At 36.9% G+C, this 18474-nt stretch overlaps 1 protein-coding gene across 2 annotated transcripts in view; it reads right to left on the bottom strand.

Moving 5' to 3' along the window:
- The window catches only part of b4galt6 (UDP-Gal:betaGlcNAc beta 1,4- galactosyltransferase, polypeptide 6), a 52130-nt gene that overhangs the window by 32398 nt on the left and 1258 nt on the right, over positions 1-18474 (bottom strand). The gene's annotated exons all lie outside the window — the stretch shown is intronic.

An 18474-nucleotide genomic window follows, 5' to 3' on the forward strand; every position in this document is an offset into this window, starting at 1 on the left:
TTGCCTGAAAGGTTTCAAAGTATGGCATGAAACTCATCGATGTCACATTTATTCAGGTGTTTTACTGCTCAAAAAAAACTATGAATAACATGCATTCCTGAAGCGAGTCAGTTCATCTCTCTACAGGTCTGAACTGTAACGTAGCCTGGAGGTATTGTGGGAAATACATAAATTTAATGCCATACAGTGGGGCAATCTCGACAAAGCAATAAAATTTCTAAGAAGACTAGCAACGAACCAAAGAATCAAATAAAAAACAGGAATATACCACCAAGTACTGAGTCATGAGGGACACCGTGATTCCCTGCCCTAATATGAAAACAACTCCATTTATTGTAACTACACCAAGCACTGTGTTTTACCATCAACATCCACTGCTGTAATATGGTAAACCACAGTCATTACTTTGGCGCTAATGCTTTCAGTAAACTTTTAGTCGTCTTTGTTTCTGATTGTTTATATTCGCAGCATGGAAAGGAGCAAAGCAAGCAACACAGAAAGATGGAAAACCAATCTCTGGAGCCATTAGACCGCATGATTACATTCAAAGCTGAGTACGTGTTTTCTGATCATGTTGATGCTAATGTGAAAACTATTAAAGACTACTTCAATACACAAGAGTCGCAGTTAGTTTGTCTCGTGGAAGCTAAACAACAACCTGCCTACAAAGTTATAAGTTATTTTAAGTTATAAAACAAAATACAGATCGAAATGGCGTGAAATTAATTCTTTCACAATACAAAAATTTTTACCTTAATTTCAATTCTAAGAAGAAAAAGATTCAAATTACAGATCGACCAATATTTTATTACTTTTTTTTTTTTCTCAAGGCCGATGAAACCAATTCTTTAGAAAACAGAGCAACCGATGGCTGATAAACTTTGCTGATATAGAGTTTAATTTGCTCACATCCTTTTTTTTTTGACCGCAAACCTATAACAAAGCTGGGCATTCACACTTTAACAGTTATTGCTTCATATTAAAGTGCCAAAATAAAGCTTTTATCTGTGTTTAGGCAGATGGTGCAAAACAAAATATCAGCCTACTCTGCAAATTTAAGGACGACACTGATAAGTCAAAAATATCGACCTATATTGGCCTGTTTCTAATTCAAATGCAATATTAATTTTAATATAACCATTATGCTTAATAGCTAATTTTGAACACTAAATTAAAGTAGATTCTTTGACAAGTCTTAACTCGTTCTGATATACGGCTCAAGACCATTTAAGTGTCCAACTTGTACTAATCAAGGTACTAACCAATAGTAACAGTGTCAAAACTTGAACATTTTAATAGAAAAATTGGGAAAAAATCAACTGGCAATGACAAAAAACAAAAACAAAACATGTTAATTTCTACAGATCGTAAAACAATACAGGTATGTAAAGTCGTTTAAGTGGTGTTTTGGACGTGTGAGGTTGGGATGTTTTGCCTGAGCTCGTCTAAAAGCTGCACTTCAATTTGAAAGCAGATGTTTTATTATTTATTACATAAACAAAATGTCACAGTATGAAAGCCAGGAGTCCAAAAATACAGCACAGGCCTTCATGTTTGAAAGGTCTAAGAAGCAGTGTTCACATCCTGTTCACAGCTCATTCACTGTGTCAAACGGTCAAGGCCAGGAAACGAACCCACAATGCTCCGCTGGTGTCAATCACGACACTCCATCCCTGCTGATATTTTGCAGTGAGATCATGCTGGGGGTGTTCTACGTGTATGCATATGGCCGAATGTTTAGAAGTTACCATAGTGACAAGATGCACTGGGGTGTAACGATATCTAAGCCTCACAATACGATATCGTCACGCTATGAACCTCACAGTACGATATTTATTTTGATATCGTGGGGAAGCTCACGATTAGGAATGTAACAACAAATCTCTTACGATATTTATGCATTTTTTTCACAATATTCATATTATGGTACGATATTTGTTACAATATTTTGTGGAGGCAAACAAAACTGTTAATATGCTATGTTTTCCTTTTTCCTCTTAAAATGCCTTGACAAGACTTAATCCAAAGAACTAAGACTTAAAAGTGCTTAGAACTGTTATTTCTTCTTGTAAATGGAGCAAAGGATCATGGTCTATGTAGTTCCCTCTGTCTTTTTGTAGCTACTGCTGCACCATAACTCTTCATTTAAGCAAAGAGACTTGTAATTTGATATATTGTGAAGGTCCACGATATTATTGTGAGCACTTTGACGATACGATATCACGATATTTCGGTTATTGTTACATCCCTACGATACGACACACGCATTGGTACACATTTTCAGAAGCCAGTGTTTAAACATCTAAACAGGACCATGAACGCTTGTGTTTATTTTCAACAAAAAGATGACTATGACTAACTGAAAAACTGTTGGATAACGCGAGTGAGCTTGTGACTGTAATTTTATGTCTGACTAGGTTGACCAGACGTGCCTATTTACCCAGGACAGTCCCAGTTTTGAGCCCTGTGTCCCCTGTCCCAGCAGATTTATACAAAACCAGTGATTTGTCCCAGTTTTATACAAGAAATGTCTCAGGTTTGACCAATTTGAGCTAAACCAGGACTAAACAAAGATTAAAATAGGATTACATCAACTCTAAACTAGGACTAAAACAGGACTATCACAATTTTTGACTAATCTGACCCCTGCCAACAGTAAAGAGGAGTTTGCAAATGACCATAAAGCAGCAACAGATGTTCCTCAGATTAAGACTGACACGAGAATGCGCAATATTGCACGCTCTTTTCACAATTTTATTTATACCAACCATCCTAACCCGAGTGTGTCCCAGTTTAGAATTTTGTAAATCTGGTCACCCTATGTCTGACGGTCGTGTTTAAAAGCACAAATCATCTCAGTCTCTGATGTAGCTCCAGTTAGGTCAGCTTTTTCTAATCAGACTGTGTTAAATTAAAGCTCAGTCTTATTTGAGTAACTTCAGACAGCGCAGTGCTTACAGTTGGCGTCACACCCCCAGGGAATGTTGATAACATCAGCTGCTAAGTATCAAAATAAAAAAAACGTACACAGACAGGCTACTGCTGCTGCTCTTGTCCAGGATACACAGGGAGAGGTGTGAGACCCGGCGACAGGAGCATGTGGAGCCTGTCACACCTGTCGCCACTGCACACGGCACCCTCGGACAGCAGCGGGGACTCCTCACACTGCAGGACCAGAGCTGGACTTGACATTTAGGAAACAAGCACCTTCCCTGTGTGGGCTCTGAACAGACCGAGTGACATTCAAGAGAAATGCTTTCACTTCTGTCTAACTGAAGTAGATAGGCCCACCACTGTGCAAAGTTGATAATAATAACGGTCTCATTTAATTTGATTATGTTTGATTGCTTTAATGAGGAGGAGCAGAGTTGTGTGCAGCACTTTGGAAACTGTTTTTGTCTATAAAATATGAATTATTAATACAGTGGAGTAGAGTTTAAGTCAATAAGTTAATTTCAACTAATCAGATATTTTGTAATTAGATGTTTTTGACCAAGTAGAATTATCCAAAAAATGTGCCAAACGGTACTTTGTCTTAGTGGAGATGCAGGTAAAGAAATGGAAGATTACACTGCAAATTTCTATAGGTTTTGAAAAAATCAGTTTATAGTACTTTAACAGTTTAAAAAGGAAATGTATGCAAGATTTTGATTTTAAATAATTATAAAAAGCTTTACCTGGTCTTTGGGGACACAGGTCAACATGTTCAAACCAAATATGCCAAATTTGTCAAAGTTTTGTCAAAGCTTGTGTTTCTGGCTGGTCAAGTGACTAAATCGCAGCACCAACAGCCAATTATGAATCCGTGCTAGTTAGGGGTGTGCAAAAATATCGAAAATATTGATTGTATTGCTGAATGTGATGATACAGTATCAATATCGTGGGCTGCTGTATCGATATGTCGCCAAGAGTACTTTTTGGTATATTTTACTCAGTTATTTTGTTACAGTCCTACAGTTTTGTTGTTTGTTTAGAGAAAAAAAAACTTAGTGAAAATGTCAAGTGTGTCGCATAAATGTTTTGATGATTAAAATGGGTGCGTTTCATATAAACTTTGCACAAGAAGTGGTTTAACAAAGACTTTTAGTATCACAACCATGATTTAGCCCTTTATTGACCCATCCAAAGTGCACTGTATCACGACATGAATCTTATCGAGGCCTATGTATCGAGGTTTGTATCATATCGTATACCCAGCCCTAGTGCTAGTGCAGCCTCTGCAGCTCAGGGAGTGGAGACTGGAGGTTCTGAGCTTCCACATGAGGAATGACCAGTCCATATACTGAGAACGGGGAAAAAACACAAGTGTCCTTCATTTGGATGTTCAGGCAACCCAAGTGAAATAATGATTGTAGTACCTTTTTGAAACAGTCAGAGTGCAGGCTACATATACAAGGTATCCCCAGGTTTGACTCCGCAAATTTAAGATTTTTTAAAGACCTTTTTAAGACCACTTAAATGTAAATTAAGACCAACATCGGCCCCATTATGCGGGAGAAAAACACCAGATCCAATTCTAATAACAACCAACCAACTAGTATATCTAGGATCTAAGAGCCACTGGCCAAGTTCACATGATGTTTTTTAATATCTTTTTTAATCATCTCGATTTGTTGTTACGCATGGGGTATAGGGAGAGGCTGCGGTTTCACAGTGGACTCTCTTTCAAGCAGCTGAATAAACAAAGGAGGGTTGCCAGAGACTGGCCAGCGGGAATTTCGACTTTGGGGAGGCAAGACCCCTCCCTGGTTTATGACAGTTCACGCCTCCTCATCCAGCTCTGAACCCACTGAAGACACGCAAATGGGACATGAGTCACTTCAAGGGAAAAACATGGCTCTGTTAATGATGAAACTTGTTAAAACAGGTCATTCCCCAGACGAGCATCTCTGATTTGGGCAAAGGGGAGTTATCTCTGCCTCAGCCTTTTTGGCGCCAGGACCAAATGTTAAAAACAGCGGCAGAACATGTCTCTCACATGGACAAAAGAAAATTGAAAATAAAACGCATAATTGGTAATTGGTTATACTGAATGTACTGAATTATGTTCTATGTGATCCTGGTGTAATACTCATGTTGATGATTTCAAGAGTACCGCATTGCTTTCCCCACGTGTTCTAAAAAATTATTATGTGTTCATATAAATTCTTTGCCTTGGTAATGTTCACTGTATCTTTAACGCGTGTTCCCTGACAAACCTGTCTATGATTTCCCTGCCTAGATATTGGTTATGACATGAAACAGGCATGCAGTATATGATCTTGGGAAATAATTGGATAACTTTACTCTGAATGAACTGTGTATCCAGGGGTCAGCTAAGGTCAGATACAGACGTGCCTTAAATTTGCATATGACAACACCCATCACGTGCACTGACCAAAACCAAACCTCAGGCGCTTTTGAAAAAGGGCTTTCGCTTGCCAGCAGGAGGTGGACCAGGGGAGCTGAGACCAGACCTGGAGACCATACCTGCCGAGAAGAAGAGGACCTAGAGGCCCGGACCCTGGTGAAGGAGACGCGGAACGCTCTGTACGAGCTCACAATCGCCCGTGCTGCTGCTGTGCCCGTGCATGTGATGACATCGATGCAGAAACCCAGCCGCCGCCGCAACTCCATGCGGACCCGTGGTAGTTTCACCGTGAGAAGGAGTGATCAACTTTCAAACGGAGAAATGCCATCAACGTAAGAGCTGGTTTGACTGACACGAGAATCCACAATGTTACACGCTCTTTTCACAATTTTATTTATACAAACCATCTGAACCCGAGTGTGCCCCAATTTAGAATTTTGTAAATCTGGCCATCCCATGTCTGACGGACATGTTTGACCGCACAAATCATATAGCTCCCGTGTGACGGATGTTATTTGTGATGGGCTTGTTCAAAAGCGTAATCATATCACTCGTTGTAGTTCCAGGTAAATCAGTTCTTTGTGGTCAGATTGTGTTAAAATAAAGATCAAATTAAAATCGAACAAAGCCTCAGACAGAGCATGCCTACAGTTAGCGTCAAATCTCCAGGGCATGTTGATGGCATCCTTTGTTTAAACATCTAAATAGGACCATGAACGCCCATATGATTTTGACTAACTGAAACACTGTTGGATAATGCTAGTGAGCGTGTGACTGTAATTCGATGTCTGACTAGGATGACTAGACATTTCTATTTACCCGGGACAGTCCCAGTTTTGGCCCTGTGTCCCGTGCCTCATCAGATTAATATGAAACCAGTAATTTGTCCCAGTTTTATACAAGAAATGTGTCCCTATTTTTGACCAATTTGTTCTAAACCAGGACTAGGCCTGTAACGATAATCAATAAATCGATTAATTGTACGATAACTTTTAACGAGCTCGATAACTTTTCCAGCCACGATAAATTCTATTTGCAGCTTGTTTGTTTTCCTCGCTCTCTCTCGCTCTAAAAGAGACTGAATGTTAGAAGCTTCTATCGCTCTCTGATTCCTCTCGTTTAACAAGCTTAATGACACTTGAACCAAATGCGCACGTTGTCTGAGCGCAGAAACACAAGCTAACGCGCCGTTGTCTGTGTGGTGCATTAGCAGCACAAGCTAGCACCGCTGTCAGAACAAAAACAGTTCGTCGCGAAGTGACAAAACAAGTCACGATGCCGAATCAGCACGAGTGAACGGGACACGTGTCAACAGCCACATGTGTCAAATGGAGCGAGTGCACAAATGACGAGAAGAAATTTCTCAAACCCCAACAGCCAATATAAACCCAAAGCAACACAACAAGCCTAGCGCCCCGAGAGAACCCGAAATCCCGAAACCGAACCGACACGACACCAGACAGGACAGAGGCTCCCTCATAGTGGAATAACATCATGTGTCGCGGGTTAATACGAACACTTCAAAACCAAAATGACGAGGCTCACAGCAGCAGCCACAGAGAGACAAGACACAATATTCAAATGTAAGTCAGTGACTAAAATCACTTTTAAGGACAATTTTGTTACAAAGACTTAATAATCAATTTTATTTATTGCTTTGGTTGTATTTGGTTCAGCAATGGTTTATTCAAGTGCATTTTTGTGAACAAGCCAGACTACATTACGCTAGTCCTGTGTTAAGTCTCTTTTATTTAGGCCTATTGTTTTTGGTTGTCTTACAGTTCCTGTGTTAACTGTTCTTTAGAAAGTAAGGTTTATTGATCATTGAGAGGATGTATTTGCATTTTTATTCCATGGTCATTATATTAGTTGAAATTGGTCTCAAAATGTCAATATTATCGTTTATCACAATATCAATATCTTGGTCAATTAATCGTCCAGCAAAATCTGTTATCGTTACAGGTCTAGCCCCAGTTTAGAATCAAAAATCAAAAGCGTAATCAGATCATTTGTTGTAGTTCCAGGTAAATCAGTTCTTTGTGGTCAGATTGTGTTAAAATAAAGATCAGAATAAAATCAAACAAAGCCTCAGACAGCGCATGCCTACAGTTAGCGTCAAATCTCCAGGGCATGTTGATGGCATCCTTTGTTTAAACAATTGATATGATTTTCAGTATAAAGATGAGCGTGACTAACTGAAACACTGTTAGATAATGCTAGTGAGCGTGTGACTGTAATTCGATGTCTGACTAGGATGACTAGACATTTCTATTTACCCAGGACAATCCCAGTTTTGGCCCTGTGTCCCGTGCCTCATCAGATTAATATGAAACCAGTGATTTGTCCCAGTTTTATACAAGAAATGTCCCAGGTGTCCCTATTTTTGACCAATTTGTTCTAAACCAGGACTAAACTAAGATTAAACCAGGACAACATCAACTCTAAACCAGGACTAAAACAGGACTACCACAATTTTTGACTAATCTGATTCCTGCCAATAGTAAAGAGGAGCACAAATTGTCATTTGTTTGGCCAAAATACAGAAATTTGTGTTTGTGAGTGACCATAAAACAGCAACAGATGTCCTTCAGATTATGACTGACACGAGAATCCACAATGTTACACGCTCTTTTCACAATTTTATTTATACCAACCATCTGATCCCGAGTGTGCCCCAGTTTAGAATTTTGTAAATCTGGCCACCCTATGTCTGACGGACGTGTTTGACTGCACAAATCATCTAGCTCGCGTGTGACGGATGTTATTTGCGATGGGCTTGCTCAAAAGCATAATCAGATCACTTGTTGTAGCTCCAGGTAAATCAGTTCTTTGTGGTCAGATTGTTCAATTTTAATCTGATCTTTGTTTTAACACAAAGCCTCAGACAGAGCATGCCTACAGTTAGCGTCAAATCCCCTGGGAATGTTGATGAGATCAGCTTCAAAGCATAAATTGCCCGTCACTTCCACATCCTGTTTTGCAACACACTGAAACTGTCCCGAGTAAAGCACGACAATCCAATTACCATTAAACTTATCACCCTTTAGTCTGCCTGGCCTCTTCCGTTTGACCATGTGAACCATATCGCGCACACACGAGAGCGGGAATTTATGTGTGCTAATAAATAACTGAGCTAATGTACATGTGCATGAGAATGATAAGGATGTTATCAGAGGGCAGCCAGACAGTCAGCCTCGCTCTAAGCGGCACAGATATGCAGCGGTCACAGGAGAGGGTCACCGAGGCCGGACAACAGGCTGCTCCAGTCTGCAAGACACATGAACACACCAGCTCCACGTGTTCTCATATGAAACCTGAAGATAAGGAGTCGAAATTTAGTCATATCTACACCAGGGTATTTATGATAAAAGTCTGCAGCCAATCCTCTGTTGGTAAAAGCATGTGGTTTGGAGCAGAGGTCAAATTTTAGAAGAAGAATTTCGGTAATATAAAAAATGAAAGTAAAACTGTTTTCTAAATGCCCGTAAAATGACTAAGCCACAGTTTATCATTTTTAGACAGAAATGGAAATAAAAAGTTGTGTTATTTCACTGAAAACCAAACAAAAGGAAAGTATGTGTCCTTACTGTAAGCAAACTTTTATCTCCACAAACCCGACTTATTTGGTCTGGAGGAGGTCCTCGCGCTTGTTTCCATGGAAATGTTGCAATAATCTTCCAGAGTACGGGATAAAATCTATTTCCATGGACGTGCAGTTTTAACTTTCCATTTCCCCTGAGTTATAAGTGAGACATGCCTCCTCCAGAAAGTTTTAGGTTTTTGAAAATGTGAAATCAAACTGAATTGAAAATAGATGAATCAACATGAAGAAAATGGTGATTTACTTTACACTTCTGCAAACTTTAGAGCTTCAGAATCTCATCGCTCCAATGTGAGACTAAAACGTGCACTTTGAATTGATTTCCTTAACAAAAAAAGAAAGAAAATGAAAGAAAATAAATTCAGTTTTTATATTAATATTTTGTTCCAACACCATTACGCAAGATTTGAATTTAAACTAAGGCTGGAAAAAACCATTAGAAAAAAGGTTTCAAAAGTAGTGCTTCCTGGAAAAAATCATTATCAGAATTATTTTGGTCAATACTGAAATCACGATTATTCAAATGATTATTTTTTTTGTTACATGATGCATTTCTGTCTCTCAAAAAACCCCAAAACAAAACCAAACACTTTGTTATTGATAATTTACACAAAACTTTCAAATAGAAAATACAGCCTACAAATATGTACCTTAGTTTTGTACAGTTTTGCAATGTATAAAATCAATAAAATAGACTTTGAACATGAATTAAGGCCTAGAAAAACATACATTTATCCAAAATAAACTATATATCCAGCTGTTCTACAATTTTGATATTTAATTTATTTTCGATGATACGAGTTTGGAGATCATTTGACACACAAATCGACATCGCAAACAAAATTTGATCAATTGCACAGCCTTAAGTTTAATAGTCAACAGAGCTAAATAAGGAGGAAGTCTTATAAGTTATTTTAGGATGTCAGATGAGGCCCCAGCATTCCAAGCATTGCTTTGAGTCTAGATACTTCCACTGAACAAGAGCCCTACAGGTATAGAAAATCAGCCGAGTGTCTCTATAAGTATCAGACTTGTTCTCACACTTAACAGCGGCGGAGTTTGTCAAAAGGGGGGGAAGATGAGGCAGCAAAGCGTGAAATGATGGTCTTTAAAATTGAATTCCCGGCTCGATGATGAATGAACCAAGGGAGAAAAGAGAAGAGAAGAGAGCGGGACGAACGTACACGGCTCTGCTCGGTCCGCATCGGGAGACCAGAGTCGTAAAAAAACATCGTAAAAATGAAGTCAATGTCAGCACAACCGCGGGCTACAACACAGTGTAACCTGCACTGTAAAGGATTCGCTGTGGTCAGAGCAAATGATAATGCATTAAACAAACTATCAGCTCTTTGCCACAATTAATGCAGAGAAATGTATCGCAGCTCAGTGGTAACGCGGTTAGATTCACGAGTCAAGGTGAGGGCAGGACTCTCGTGTAAAAAACTTGTATAGTGGCATATAGTAGACCTATAGAAACCAGGCATTCAAACGTACATGAGACCAATTACACGGGCCCAATACAGCAGCACGTTGAGATCTGATACGCCAACATGTTTAAATAAGTCATTCCATCTTGATTTATCAGTGCGAATATTGTCCAAATATAACTTTACAGTAGGGGTGTAATGATATCCAAGTCTCACGATACAATATTTTCATGATATATACATCTCACGGTACGATATTTATTCATTTTGTGGAGGTAAACCAGACTGTTAATATACTACTTTTTTCTCTCAAAATGCCTTGACAAGACTTACAAGTGTTTAGAACTGTTATTTCTTCTTGTAGTCTGCACTGAAATGGAGCAAAGGATCATGGTCTATGTAGTTCTGTCTTTTTTTTTGACCATTGCTGCACCATAACTCTGCAAAGATACTTGTAATTCGATATATTGTGATGGTCCACGATATTACTGTGAGACTTTTGACGATACGATATCACAATATTTCAGTTATTGTTACATCCCCACTTGATATAATCACTCTTTTGATGCTTAAACTTTATGTATTTGGTATGAACCTTACACAAGTCGTGATTTAAAAAAACAATATTGTTGCTAAAACGTATTTGGTTCTGGTAGGGGTCCGGCACAAACAGGTTTCTATGACGATATCATTGCTTTGCCTGAAAGGTTTCAAAATATGGCATTAAACTCATCTATGTTGTGTTTATTCGGTTATAGGTGTTTTATTGCTCAAAAATACTAAGAATAACTTGCATTCCTGAAGCGAGTGAGTTAATCTCTCCACAAGTCTGAACTGTAACATGCCCTGGAGGTATTGTGGGCTTGTCTCTATGGAGCAAATCTTTACTTTTTATACAGTTGTGATGGAGGACGCACCAACTTCTTGTCTCCATAAAGAAGTTATTGCTGGGCCTACAGTTTTCCAGGGTATGACATTAAACTAGGAATGTAACAATCAAAATATCATGATCGTCAGAACTAGGGCCCGACCGATATATTGGTTGGCCAATATGGGCACTTGGAGACATATCGGCTATCGGTCTAATCTTGCCAATATGGGCCGACAGGCCACATGGGCATGTTATACCTCGTCATAAAGTGCAGATTAATCCAATTTACAGACAGATAAATGCCCTAATACGTGGCACCGCATCAATATTTTTCTGCGGAGTAAGCTGTCTGTGTGCATGACGCATCACAACATATCGAATTGCAAAGTTTTTCACTTAAAAGTATTACAAAAGAGTGAACTGCATAGGCCATGATGCTTTACTTAGTTTACTACATAATAAAATAAATTATTAAGCACTTTTAAATCTTATTTCATTGGAATATGGGAGTAATGATTCACACTGAAGACTAGACATGGTTAGGGGTGTGCAAAAATTTTGAAATATCAATATATCACATCGTTAATGTGATGATATAGTATTGATATCGTGGACTGCTGTACTGATATATCGCCAATAGTATTTTTTGGTGTATTTTACTCAATTATTTTGATACAGAGCGACAGTTTTTTAGCTTGTTTAGTGGAAGGAAGGCAACACATTTGACATATTCACGGTTTTGATTAGTAAAATAGGCTTTTTTTCATATTAACTTTGCAAAAGAAGTGGTTTAACAAAGACTTTTGGTATCACAGCCATGATTTAGCCTTTATATTTTATTAAACCGTATCAAATAGTTTTGAAATACATTGAATTGAAAGTGCACTGTATCGAGATATGCATCGTATCGTGGCATGTGTATCGAGGTATGTATCGTATCGGCAACTTCTTAATGCTACCCAACCTTAGTTACGGTATTTAAAAATGAAAAACAGCATATGTCCAATTCTGTTAATCCCTCCAAAACATCTCAATAATTATCGTACCATGAGAAGCATATCGTGGTAATATCGTACCGTGAGATTTGGATATCGTTACGTCCCTACATTAAACTAAAAAAAAAAAAAAAAAAAAGAAATGTGTACAATAAATCCCCTCAAGAAGGCAAGCAGGTGACAGACACTCATCTATGTATTTGAGCAAAATTAGTACAGATGTAGCAAATGAGCAAAATGAGAGTGCTGTGTGCCATCTGCATCTCATTATGAAGCATTTTTTAATAGACTGTCAATCAGGAAGTGCGCTGTTTGCATGCTGAGCGTCATTAGAATTAGCGTGACGGCAAAACGCTCCTCTGGCAGTTGTGAAATGCGCTCATAAACTCTGTGCAGTAAATTATAAGGATACCTGGAATGCAAAAGGTAACTTAATATGCAAGTTTAAAATAATTTAGAGCGCTGACTGTGATAGATTTACTGGAGCCGTTTTAAATGACTGAAGCTTTAATTATACAATAACAACATTAGACCACGGCGGCATTAGTATTCAAATATTCCACTATTCATCCATTAAACGAAACGCAACACAATAGTCTAATTTATGTCCCAAACAACACTCGGTTTATTCAGACGATTGATATTTTGCAGTTGATGTCTTCAGTGTTTCCTGCGGGTTGTGAAGCTAACTGTAGGCTCTGCTCTGTCTGAAGGTCTGATACGCACGTTAGACTTAGCTGGAACTACAACAAGTGAGCAAACATTAGTCAACAGTTTTTCACTCTGAGTTTTTTGCTGAAAATCTGACACCTAAACATGAACATGAACGCCTGCATTGATCAAAAGCTCCTGAAAATGTGTCTTCTACATCCATTTAGTTTTTATGTGTGTGTCTGTGTTTTTTATGGAAGACAATTTGGTCCATTAGATTTTGAATTTTAAATATCGCTGAATTTCTCGCTGAAATTTTTAAAAGATGTTTGAACTATTTTTATTCCGAATTTGTGTTGCTTAAATTTTAAGTATACTTTCTCATCGTTTCTAATTCAAAATAAAAATTTCACTGTGTGTATATATATATATATATATATATATATATATATATATATATATATATATATATATATATATATATATATATATATATATATATATATATGTAAATATTCAGCGTGTATATTTTCAAGCCCTCAAATTCAACAGTCAAAATTCAGAGTGTAAAATTTGCTGTAAAATTTCACAACAAAGCTCCAAGACGCCAAAGCAGAAGCATCGATCTTGTGTGAGCGAGGAGGACAGAGGCTCGTTTGTGGGCGGGGTTTGCACTTAAAAAATGAAAAAGATGAGGTTTTAATAAGGTGAATTCTGGCCAATCAGATCGCTTCACTGCACCTTTTTCCTGCTTGTTGCTAAGTTAGATTGGATCAACTTTGGATTGATTGCTTCTGCCTTGACATCTTGGATCGCTACAAATTTTACACTTTGAATTTTGACCGTTGAATCTGAGGGCTTGAAAATATTTGTGCTGAATATTTAAAAACTGTGACATTTTTATTTTAAATATGAAACACTTAAAATTTCAGCAACTAAAATTCAGAATAAAAATAATTCAAACATGTTTTTTCAGAGTTAAAAATTAAAAGTTAGAAATTCAATGCCATTTAATATTCAGAATCTGAGGAAACAAATCACCTTCCATAGTTTTCAGATCATTTTCATTTTTCGGTAGTGTTTTGCGCCACCATTTAAAAAAAAAAAAAAAAACTTATACAAATCATAAATCTTAAAATAAACCATATATGGACAATAAAATAAATAAAATACAAGAAGATAATGATAGCAATAATAAAAACAATAATAATATGATTGTCATTACCCCTATCATTCTTAAAAAAACTAAATTAAAAAATGTAGGACCATGGCAATTTCTGAACATTCCATCACAAACATACAGACAGGACACCCCCAGCGCGATGTCACTAATACATAACCCTCCTGTGGCCTTGTTTTCGTTAGACTAAAGCTCTGTGTATGACTTACATGATTTCCGATAACTTGTGAACACATAATGAGCTGTAAGAAGCGGCCACATATCACCCATCTGTCAAACGCTCACTACTGAAACACAACCTATTTACGACCATCTGTCCGCTCATTATTTATGGATAGGCCCTGATGCGAGCCGCTGTGTAATCAATTATTATCCGATGCGTGTAACATTGCTGCCAGTAAGTTACCGCCGGTGTAAGGAGTGAGAGTTATTTTGGATTTAACAAAGCCGGCACAGAGAACCATCTGCGCTAATGGGGATTTGTCAAAACGGTGTAATCGGTAGGGTTTGGGAAAATATGGAAAGTCAGATATTTTACTAATACTAAAACTGGTATCGAAACTAGATTTGAGCAGGTTTCGATATTGAAAAAGCTGCATCAATTGGACAGAAATTTACCTTTAAAATCCTGAAACTTTACAATAATCTTGAGCTTTAACAGAACAAGTAAAAGACCATAGACTGAAGGATTACGCAGAAGTAAGTTTTCATCATCATTGTGGCCTAGGAATCGGTATTAAGTATTGAATCTATTCCTTGTATCAAAATTGAGTTTGAAATTTTAGTATCGTGACAACACTAATTCACTGTAAAAGTAATTAGGATTATAAACTGCTGTTAATATTTTGTGTAATCACTTGTAATCCCTTGCTAAATAATGTTTTAGTTTCACCATAATTCAACTCAGTGCTCAGTAGAGATGTCCAAAAATATCAAAATATCGATATATCGTAATGTTTAATGTGATGTTACAGTATCGATGTCGTGGGCTGCTGTATCAATATATCACCAAAAGTATTTTTTGGTATATTTTACTAAATTATTTTGTTACAGCTAGAGTTTTGTTGCTTGTTTAGAGGAAGGAAACTCATTTATGTGACACATTTGACATTTTCACAGTTTTGAGGATTAAAATAGACTTTTTTTCATATTAACTTTGCAGAAGAAGTGGTTTAACAAGACTTTTAGTATCACAGACATTATTTAGCAATAATTTTTTATTGAACTGTATCGAATCGTTTTTATATATATCGTATCGAATCGAAAGTGCACTGTATCGAGATCTGTATCATATCGTGGCCTATATCGAGATATGTATCGTATCGGCAACTGCTTAATGATACCCAGCCCTGGTATCGAAAGTGAGATACTTTACTAATACTAAAACTGGTATCAAAACTACATTTGAGCAGGTATCAATAGTGAAAAAGCCGCATCAACTGGACAGAAATTAACCTTTAAAATCCTGAAACTTTAGAATAACGTTGAGCGGTAACAGAACAAGTACAGATCCACATATACCTGGATGACTACAGAATTACACAGAAGTAAGACCACACAGTAATATAAAAGAAAGTACTAAGAGCATTTGACTTTTTCATCATAATTATGGCCTATTGAGTCTATTCCTTGTACCAAAATTGAGTTTGAAATTTTAGTATCATGACAACACTAAAAGCTTAGGTGGTTTTATAGGATAGGGACTAATTCATTGTATAAGTAATTACGATTATAAACTGTTGTTAATATTTTGTGTAATCAGTTGCTATATAAGGTTTTACTTTTGTCATAATTAGGGTTAGGTATCATTAAGAAGTTGCGGATACATATGTCGATACATAGGCCACGATACAGTACATATCTCGATACAGTGCATTTTCAATTCAATATGATTCAATAAAAAATAAAGGCTAAATCATGGCTGTGACTCTAAAAGTCTTTGTTAAACCACTTCTTGTGCAAAGTTCACATGAAAAACTCAATTTTTAATCATTAAAACAAATGTTAAATGTGTCGCATAAACATTCCTTTAAACAAGCAACAAAACTGTAGCACTGTAACAAAAAAATTTAGTAAAATAAACCAAAAAATACTCTTGGTGATATATCAATACAGCAGCCCACGATATCAATATTGTATCATTACATTAAATGACACGATATATTGAAATTGCGATATTTTTGCACACCCCTAGTCATAATTCAACTCAGTGCTCAGTGAGGGTGTCCAAAAATACAGAAATATCAATGTATCGTAACATTTAATGTGATGATACAGTATTGATACCGTGGGCTGCTGTATCGATATATCACCAAGAGTATTTTTTGGTATATTTTACTCAATTATTTAATGAAATAGCTACAGTTTTGTTGTTTGTTTAGAGGGAGGAAACTTGTTTATGCTATACATTTCACATTTTCATTGTTTTCATGAATGAATGGGCGTGTTTCACATGAACAGTGCATAAGGTGTGGCATAACAAAAGACTTTTAGCATCACAGCCATGACTTGGCATTTATTTTTTACTGAACATTATCGAATCGACTTGAAATATATCGTATCAAATTAAAAGTACACTGTATCAAGACATCTGTCGTATTGTGATCTATGTATCGAGGTATTGTTTCAGCAACTTCTTAATGATACTCAGCGCTGGTGCTCAGTGTCTTATAAATCACACAGTTGTAGAATGGAGTTGTGGGAGTTTTTGGTATTTCTAGCAAATTACAGAAGTTTTGTAATCAGAAAGGCATCATGCGGTGTGAAATCGAATAAAACTGAAGTAGCGTGTCTGACATTTAAGCATGAGGATGAGCTTTGCAATTAAGAGTTTAAGATAAGAAAAAAACCTAAAATGAAAATATAAAAATGTCCAAACTAAACTTAAAATCTAAGGTGGTATAGTCCTGCAGTGTGACAGCTGAATTGTTAACAAATATTCTAATATAATAATCATTAAATCAGTACTATATAAACTTGTATATGGACACATTTTGTGGTAGATGCTCTGTGGTGAGACCGGACTCAGGAGATATCGAAATATCCCAAAATCACGGAGTTACCACAAAAATGACATAATGTTTGAGCAAAAAACTTTCATAATAGTTACAGAACTGCTTTGCTTTTCACAACAAACTGCACATTCACTTTTAGAGGAACTATCGGACTTGGAAAAGATTTGCATTTCAATGTTAATATGTAAAAAAGCTTGAAAAGTTTTCCATTTAAAGTCACACTTCATAACATTAACATAAAACATACCAAAATGTTATCTCAAGAATCTATTTTGGACACTGGACTGTATAATTATTCATGGAGATGGAAAGATGAAGTTTTAGTTCTCAATATTATAATTTTCACAGGATTTCAAGTAAGATAATATTAGTCCTGTTATAGTAAACACTGTATTGACTTATTGTTCAGTCATGGGGATTTTTAAGTGGAAAATTTATTGGAGATTTAAGATGTAGAAGGCTGAATGATTAATATCTGTGACTCATATAGATACAAACTAACTACAAAAGTGTTGCATTGTCTTATTAATTATAGATCATATTTTTAAACAATACTGTGCATTTAGAACAGTTTTTTGGGGGATATTTTTGCTTTATGGTTTGGTTTCAATATATTGTTTATCATCTACTAATTTGTTATTGTGCTTACAAACTACGCAAACAAATTGAAACAGAACAAAAACAAGACTAAACGACAAAGGGCAAAAAAAAAAAAAAAGCTTAGATCAACGAGACATAGACCAAGTACAGAGTCTGAGAGCAAAGATGGCTTCACCTCTTTCAGCTTAAACTGGTGAGTGCTCATTTATTCTTTGCCCTTTTATCTCCACCATGGATTGACAATCAAGCTGCAAGCACAAGAGAATCTCCTCCAATGGCCGCTCCAGCCGAGCATAAACCCAGTGATTGCCAGTAAAAGCCCTCACTATCAGCATAAAAATCTGCTCTGCACACACATGCATCTCACCAGGCATGTGACCACTGCAAGTTACTCACCAGACACATCATATAGAGGCCTGGAGCACATAATTGTAGAGCCACAGCCCCTTGGTTTATGGCTTTAAACAGCTCTGGACACAAAACAAGGGCAGCTTTTTCCTTTTTTGTACTTATGCGGGTGTTAAAATAAAACGCATATTTTGATTTTTGCAGTTCTAATAAACATGTATAAATAAAAGCATATAGTAACGAGGTAACACTTTGCACTGTCCAACTATTACTCTGAGATGTGATGCTTGAAACTTGAAGATTAAGATGATGTCTACTTCATATAGAAGACAAACAGCTAAGTAGTGAAATGGAATGAGATATTAATAATGCATGATCAGAAACTCCAAATAACCTTATGGCTTTGATTGTCAGTAGGAACTCCTTTTACAGCACAG

The sequence above is a fragment of the Boleophthalmus pectinirostris genome, unplaced genomic scaffold (assembly GCF_026225935.1).
Source record: "Boleophthalmus pectinirostris isolate CB_2022bp ecotype Guang Dong unplaced genomic scaffold, ASM2622593v1 HiC_scaffold_7, whole genome shotgun sequence".
Classification (NCBI taxonomy): Eukaryota; Metazoa; Chordata; class Actinopteri; order Gobiiformes; family Gobiidae; genus Boleophthalmus; species Boleophthalmus pectinirostris.